This window comes from Carassius auratus, unplaced genomic scaffold (assembly GCF_003368295.1).
Source record: "Carassius auratus strain Wakin unplaced genomic scaffold, ASM336829v1 scaf_tig00216652, whole genome shotgun sequence".
Taxonomy (NCBI): domain Eukaryota; kingdom Metazoa; phylum Chordata; class Actinopteri; order Cypriniformes; family Cyprinidae; genus Carassius; species Carassius auratus.
This window is the reverse complement of record NW_020528679.1, coordinates 23440-32500: the sequence shown is the minus strand read 5'-3', so window position 1 is coordinate 32500 and position 9061 is coordinate 23440. Positions and strand designations below refer to the sequence as shown.

The following is a 9061-nucleotide window of genomic DNA, read 5'->3' as shown; positions in this document are numbered from 1 at the left end:
ATTTAGATCCATAGAACCTTTAGTTATGCTGAAGCCTTTTGAAATGTTCACTGCAGTGAAACAGATTTTGATGAATGCAGTGATAAGCTTTAGAGTGTGTGATTTTGTTTTAATTTCACAGATTAAAACTCAGGTCACCCACACAAGCACCACGGCTCATTATGTTGGATTGCAATAACCAGCATGCCACAGCACCAGGGTCATTATACGAAAACGTGCCATTTCCCACTTTTAATGTTTGATTTTCAAATTTCTGTTTTGAAAATCTTTAAGCCCATTTTTGGATTAAGTAGATCCTTACCTCTCAGGAAAATGTGCCGTGCCATCTCAGGCTATCTTATTTTTTTTCATTTTTTTCATTTAACTAATTTAAATGTGTGTTTTTGGCCAACCCTGTTACCAACATATTAATTACTTTTTGAAAAGGTTTTAAATACATGTATAGAACAAATCTGATATACTGTGGAAGATATACTCCACCTTGTTACATTAAGAGTGTTTGTGAATTGAGAATATTGAAAGTTTTATTTTTTTAAGGGGATGAATACGTTCATTTCCAAATTACACTCTCCCAGCATCTTCTGTTTTAAGAAAAATGTATGGAAACAAAAATTAAACACCTCAATTCAATTTTGAGTGGATTATTAGCCTCTCTTACTAAACATTTACAATTAATTGATTACATTTTTATTTACATTTTTTAAGTTATATTAGAATATTATACAAGTAACAGGGTTGACACATCAGTTACAGGGTTGACAACAGCTACCGTATTGATTATACTGCTTGTTTGAGTTACAATTATGGTTGTAATGGAGTCTTAATTGGACATTCATAAACCTTTAATTCAACATGACTAATCAGCATATTATGTAGACGGCTCTATTGAGATATTTTAGCATAAAAATGATGAAAAACCGAAACTTATCTGTTTGCATGAACTTTAACTTTAAAATGTTTTAACTGTTGCCCCGCCTTCTACTTCTCAAACCTCATACTTTCTATGATATTGTGCTGAGAAAACACAGATTTACCCATTCTGTGTTGGTAGTGGCGTGTACCACAGTTTGCTTTGCCAATTGAGAAACTTGATTGGTAAACGGTTTGCCAGAATATACCCTGACCCAGATCTATCCCGTTAGTGAAGCATTGGTTTCCACACTGGTTTCATTAAATAAATAAATAAAGGAAATTATTATTTTAAAAGATTCACGAATAAGAATCATCTGTTCACGAATTGGATCGTGAACTTGCATTACCGAGCCAAAGATGATACTGAACATTTCGAATGAATAAAGAAGTTCATCTGTAAACCACATAAAGCTATTGTTTGACTTCATAAACCTTTATTTTATGCATGCTTCGTATGGATCTGTTGACTGAATGCATAGTGTGATTTCTAGGAGAATGTTTGTGTCGTTATGTGCTTGTAACGGGAAAAAATCAGTCGCGGTATTGTTTGAAATCCCCAAACTTAAATATTAAATTAATAAATTACATCAAAATAAAAGTAATCACTGGTAATCTAAAATAGTTTTCAGATGTTACTGTAATCTGATTACCCCTTATTTAAAATGTAATTTTAACGAAATACAGTTACTCATATTTTGTATTTTACATACGTAACGCTGTTACATGTATTTCGTTACACCCCAGCCCTGATTATTTATGATTGTGTAGCATACTGTAAATGTAAGTAGTTCACATGCCATCAAATAATCATACAAGTCACACAAGCTTGATTTATTTTTTGACAAGAAAACTTTTTCAAACTATTTGGATGGAGTGCATGTATGGAGAGTATCCCAAATGCAAACTGAAAAGCTTGTTAATTTATTGACTTCTCATAATAAAAAAATAATGACTTTTGATTTATAAAGCACATTTATAAAACCCAATGCACTTGTGTGTATCAGTATAGATCAGTAACCTCAACATATTTTAGCCTATCTATCAGTAGAATAAATAAAAAAACATGATTTGTAGGGATAAAAACTGTAAAAACATGTATATTATGTATACTATTTGTAAGAAAAGTATGTCTGTTAAAATTCTCAGTCATCCAGGTCATAGTTATCCAAGAAGGGTTGGCTCAGGGGTGACAACCCCACAGAGGTTAAATGCCTGGCACTCCCCATCAGTCATTTAGAAATGAAGAAACCCCTTGGATGAGAGGCAATAGCTTCAAATATGGACGTACCTAGTCCAGTTGCCCTTGATTTAACCCTTCTTGTGTATACAACATGGGTAAGACACACAAAAGCGTACTTGGGTCAACCCTCTTACCCTGGAATGGTTACAGGGTTGACGGTAACAGGGTTGACGAAAAAGGTTATTGCCGGCCATTACTAGCCATGAGGTATAGGTATTGACACTACATTACGTGCCTTAATGAGAGGCTTAAATATTATCATATATGTAAATTTTAAAATATGTACAAAAAACTTTTTAACATATGCTTTTCTGGTAACAGGGCTGACACAATGAGCGTGTCCCTGTCTTTCAGACATTACATAACCTCAAAGAAAATTCATTAAAAAGAAGAGAACACTTACTTGTCTTCTACCATCAACTTCATGAAAGTCAGATAATGTCACTTCCTGGAACTGATGCAACTTTTGGAACAGTCCATTATCTTTAAAGAGGTGTTTTTATAAAAAGTAACAGGGTTTACGAGAACCTAGGGACCCGACTAAATTGTGTGTTTTTTTATTTTATTTGACACGTTAAGAATAAAATCCATTTATGACTAATGAACTGACACTTAAGGCTTTATACAAGTATATGTTTTTTTATGATAGTTTGACTTTTTTGGCCTCGATAGCAAGTATAAGTAGAAAAATCTTACTGAGGGACAGGCCATTTTCAACATTTCTTCAAGATGCTTTGTATAAAAATGTGATTAAAATCCTTTAAAAACCAAAGAAACAGAAAATAATTTATTCTTATATTATGAGACATTATGGAAACTAAAATATAAAATATTCTATTTCTTTTATGTTTTATTAAGATTTACAGAGCTTTTTTTTCCTGAGGGACACAAAATGGCACGTTTTCGTATAATGACCCACCAATTACAGAATCTAGAGTGTGGTGCATTTCTGTCTTGACAATAATGATGTGGGCAGCGAGGTTAGATCATTTGTAACAGAAGCTATATTCCTTCTTTTGTGCCCAACTATATTACCTCACAAGAACGAAAAGAGAGAGATGCAGCAAGAAAGATGGCTAATCCAAACATTACATATTCATAATGGTGAAACATAATGAGAGTTCTTTTTTTAAGCTTTTGAAGCCATCCAGAGTGAATATGCTAATGCTGTCTGAAACTTTTTGACAAAGCCATCACATTGAACATCTCAATGCAAGTTTAATTTGCACCAAGAAATTTATCTTTTTTTTTTTACTGCTGAGAGCGTTCATAAGAAATTAACAACTGACTTGAGTGTATCAAATACCAACCAATTTCTAAAATATAAATGAATCCAATGGAGCTTCTGAAACCGCATACTCTTTGAGAAAGTACTTTTTAGTGAGGAACAAACTTTGCGACCGAAGGTATGTTTTATAACAGAGGTTCTTCTCAACTCAACTTTCAGCTCAGTTTAGCCCCTACCTTGTTCAATCTCGCCTTCTTTGTGTTTGATTAGGGTTGCAGGTATACTCTGCTAGAGAGTTAACCTCAAAGCCCAATACACACACACACACACACACACACATACAATTAATAGTGTACATATGAATGTGTGTAGTATGAATTAAAAGGAGACATACATGTTGAAATTGTCATTCAATGCCATTCACATCACAACTCTTGAGAAGTAGTAGATCATCCAGGTACTTTTAGTTGATCTTTTTATGCAGTGAATTCTAACAAGCTATTGTTTTTCGTAGTGAAGTAGGTCGATGCAGGACCAGTTTGAATATGTTATCTATACAGTCCCTCCAGAAAAACGCGATTATGCGATCGCCTGATTTAATGCATAATCAACCAAAGGCCGCATATTTACTCACATATATTTTAGCAGAAAGTTGAAAAATGTTGCGTTTACTTCACACATGTAAAGCGCCATTTCCCCCTATTGCCATGGGAACCTTATGAAGTGACGTAATTACGTGACGTGAACATCATCTGCAAACCCCGGGGTGAAACCAGGGTGAAACTTGAAGCGCGCAAATTATTCTTATTTGCCAAAAAAAAAAATAAGCGCAAAAGAACGCGCGAAGCAGTTTCCAGATTTGTTACATGACATTGGAGCCAAATTATATTGCGAGAACTTGCTAAAAAAGCGGTTTGATGAAATAGAGAAAAAAAGGTGATTCCCCCAACACCCCCTTCTCACTAGGCTACTAACACTGTTGTAGTTTCATTCAGAAGTTGATGCAACTTTACAGTTGTAGGATTGCATTTTTTTTTGTTACACAACAGTACCAAAAACTTACAGTTGTAATTATATTAGTAGTGTGTAAAATAATTTACTTTGCAGTAAGAGATTGCAACTTAAATATTCTGTGATTTAGTATGCTCGCTTATCATAATAAGAAATTACTCTTTACATTAAGGTAGTAGCCTAGTGAGAAAAAGGTGTTGGGGGAATCACCTTTTTTATCTATTTTACATCAAACAGGAGTTTTTGCAAGTTCATGCAATTTCATTGCATAAAATTGCAAAAATATCCTGCATATTCCATCGCATTTTTTAAGAAAACGTGCTGCAAAATCAAGGATTTTTGCCCGCAAAAATCACCAAAAAAATCAGTGTTTTTCTGGGGGGACTGTCTATAGTTCCATTAAAGCGTTAGTTCACCCAAAAATGAACATTCTGTTATTAATGACTCACCCTCATGTCGCTCCAAAACCATGAGACCTTCGTTCATCTTCAGAACACAAACTAAGATATTTTTGATGAAATCCAAGAGCTTTCTGACCCCTTCATAAACAACGTCATGTTCAAGGCCTATGAAGGTAGTAAGGTGGTTCAACCGTAATGTTATAAGGCTATACGTAAACTTATTTTTTCGTGTGCTAAGAAAACAGAAACAACGACTTACAATGATTTCTTCTAATCTGGGTCTCCGATGCACATTCATGAGTACCACGACACATCCGTGTGATTGCTGCTGATGCAGGAGCCGCGTTCTGAGCGGCAACCTTCTGGTCTCTTTCGTGAAACCAACAAGGACGTGACTAAAACTGCAATTAATTCTCGAAAAGGGAGCCAGTCCCATAAACTGTCCATGTTAAAATCCCCAAATTTACACCAGAAAAAAAAATAATGTCCCATTTTCAATTATCTGTGAGTGACACGCAGTAACGTGCTGCCAAGATGGCGACAGCCCGCTCCACCCAATTAAAGCTTCAAAAGTGCTCTTCAGTAATATACGGTTGACGTCACGGACACTATGTCAATCTTTTTATACAGTCTTTTGTTCTGACATTTAACCTGGATGTGCTGCGGTTAGTTTAAAGCAGAGGAATACGCACACATGCTTTGTGGTGTCATGAATACACATCAAAGTCTGAAGTAAAAGAGAAGAAATCGTTGAATAATACACAAAGCAAAAATGGTTGTTTAACGAACTGTTCACTGAATTGTTCTTTGGGGAACCAAAAATGGTTATTCTGTGGAATCACTGCAAATACTCCCTTTTGGTACCTTTTTAAGAATGCTGCTCAAAAATCATTTTAGGCAGAAAAATATCTACTTTTGTGGACTAAGTCACTTGATTAGTTGGATAATCTGACATGCTCCGGTTCAGCTGTGAACGCGACGTCTTTTCCACTCAGGTTGTTGGTGAAATTCAGGTCAGTAGGGATTTTTCGGGTCTGGTGCTTTTGAGGTATTTTGAACCATATCTGGCATTTTGCGGGGTACTGCAGATGCAAGATCTTTGGGTTCAGTTGTTTTGAGGAATGCAGTGCTCTGCTAAAACACATCAGTTGAAGTTACCTCATTAACCATGTTATCCTCTGTTCTTGCAGATACCTTGGAATAACTCGGCCTTTGACCTATCCAGCGAGACAGAATGGACAGCTGATGGCCAAGATGATCGTTGGTGTCTGGTTGGTATCAGCCTCCATCACTCTGCCACCATTCTGTGGCTGGGCTCAGAACATCAACACTGCGGGAGTGTGTCTGATCAGCCAGGATGTGGGCTACACCCTCTACTCCACCGCTGTGGCCTTCTACATCCCAATGGTGGTCATGCTTTTCATGTATTACAAGATTTTCAAAGCTGCCCGCAAAAGTGGGGCCAAACATCATTTCACCGCCCTTCCCCCAATTCAGATGGCCTGTCCCGATCCAGCATTGGCCACCGTAGAGGGGCTCTGCATGCATGGGATGAAGAACAGCCCAGTTACTGAAGAGTTTTCCACCCTCTCCTGCCTCTTGAACCGCGAACGGCGGAGTGCCTCGATTTTCAGGCGTGAACAGAAGGCGGCCACCACCCTTGGGGTGATCATGGGAGTGTTTTCGTTCTGCTGGTTGCCATTTTTCCTCTTCACCACAGTGCGGCCATTCATCTGTGGCCTGCTCTGCAATTGCGCCCCCGTCTGGCTGGAACGGGTACTGCTGTGGCTGGGCTACACCAATTCACTCATGAACCCTTTCATTTACGCCTTCTTCAACCGAGACCTACGTTCAACTTATAAAGACCTGCTACGTTGCAGATATCGAAACATTAATCGCAGACTCTCTGCTATGGGAGTGCATGAGGCTCTAAAGCTCTGACTGCTCACAATCTGTTTATATTATGGGATGGCTTCTTGACTCTTATACAAGTTAAACAGCACAGTTTGGATATAACTCATTACAATCATTATGATTCACCAAAAACGTTCTAAGATTGTAAAGTTTCCAACCTACGCTCAGTGGAAAATTGTCCCTCTACCCACATGCAAAACTCCAAAAATGTTTCTATACATTCACTGAAGAGAATATAAATAACTTTTATTCCTTTTAAAAAAAATTATGATTATGAGGCAGATCATTTGCTAATAAAGGCTTATTTTCACTACGTTCCTTGCACAATACTATAATAAAGCCTTGTAACAATTACATATATATATTTTGAAGTTTGTCTCACAAAAGCAGCTCTACAATCACCGGCCACTTTATTATTTACACATGTTCAGTTGCTCGGTAACTCAAATTGCTAATCAGCCAATCGCATGGAAGCAACTCAATGCATTTAGGCATCTAGATGTGGTGAAGACTACTTGCTGAAGTTAAACCGAGCATCAGAATGGGGAAGAAAGGGGATTTAAGTGACTTTGAACGGGGAATGGTTGTTGGTGACAGACGGGCTGGTCTGAGTATTTCAAAAACTGCTGATCTATTGGGATTTTCACACATAACCATCTTTAGGGTTTACAGAGAATTGTCCAAAAAATAGAAAATATCCGGTGAGCGGACGAAAATGCCTTGTTGATGTCAGAGGTTAGAAGAGAATGGGCAGACTGGTTAGAGATGATAGAAAGGCAACAGTAAATCAAATAACCTCTCATAACAACCAAGGTAGGCAGAATACCATCTCTAAATGCACAACACATTGAACCTTGAAGCAGATGGGCTCCAGCAGCAGAAGACCACACAGGGTGATGCTCCTGTCAGCTAAGAACAGGAAACGGAGGCTACAATTCACACAGGCTCTTGATGATTTCTGCTGTGACATTCAGATGGTAGGGTCAGAATTTGGCGTAAAGAACATGAAAGCCTAGATCAATCCTGCCTTATCTCAGCGGTTCAGGCTGCTGGTGGTGGTGTAATGTGTGTGAGATATTATTTTGGCACACTTTGTGCCCCTTAGTACCAAGTGAGGATCGTTTAAGTGTCACATGACATTGTCACATGACAATGAGTTCACTTTACTCAAATGGCCTCCACAGTCACCAGATCTCATCATCTTATAGAGCAGCTTTGGGATGTGCTGGAACAGGAGATTCACATCATGGATCTGCAGCCGACAAATCTGAAGAAACTGCGTGATGCTATCATGTCAATATGGACCAAAATCTCTGAGGAATGTTTCCAACACCTTGTTGAATCTATGCCATGAAGAATTAAGGCAGTTCTGAAGGCAAAAGGAGGTCCAACCCGGATATTAGCAAGGTGTACCTAATAAAGTGGCCAGTGAGTGTATATGCATGGCTGTTCTGGCATAGTAAACTTGCTTGGTAGCCCACCTGGTACACTGAGTGATGCACTTGCATTTTTTTTTTTTTACAACCAGTCTGGGTTGAAAGTTTTTTGAACCCACAGTGAACTGATCTTTTTCCATTTTGTGCAATGTACTTTTCACTGTCCATTCTGTACATTTCCAGCTTTTATGTTACATAGCAAGTTTGTCCAGTCAACCTTCTGTGATGCCATCAGCAGTGGTTTTCACATGGAGGTCAAAGCATGATGCAAATCATAGGGAGCGTAAAATGGCCTTAATGCACAGCTAGATAAATCTGTTGTGCTTGCGTAAAGCCTGAAATTTGACATGAGATGATAAAATCTTGATTTGACTGACAAGATACATGGCTTTTCATTTGAACTATACAGCTATGAAATCATACACAATACCTAGGCCAAAAAAGAAAATAAATAAATAAATAAAACAAGATGGCGAAGGGTAGTAATTTCAGAGTTTCAGTGATTGCTGCATTAATAAATTTGATGGCTTGCTTCGGGTACTATGTAAATCTGCATGAATGTGCATTTCTTCATCAACCCTTTAAAACTCTCATGACATTCAGTAGATATTAGAGTAGATATCAGGCCTGTTTCACACTGCCTTATTGTCCTTTATTTTAGAACTACACTTTTACAATGTACAATGATGTTGTTTTCTGTGTTTTAGTGTGTTTGCTGTTATGTAGTCTGACAAAGGTTTTCAAGAACTTTGTATAAAGTATATGCATATATTGTGAAAAGATTTGCTGGATATTCAGTTTAGAATTGAACCTCACAGCCAACATATGGTCAGTGAGCTTGTGTCAGTATTCTGCTTGTGCATGCTGCGCACACCAGTGTTTGTTTTGGAAGATGGAGTACAACTCTAGCTCTCTCAAT

General features: G+C 37.6%; 1 pseudogene; it reads left to right on the top strand.

Annotated features, from left to right (window-relative positions):
* LOC113098781 (5-hydroxytryptamine receptor 7-like) overlaps positions 1 to 7154 on the top strand; it is an 11585-nt pseudogene extending 4431 nt beyond the window's left edge.
* The last annotated feature ends 1907 nt before the right edge of the window (positions 7155 to 9061 follow it).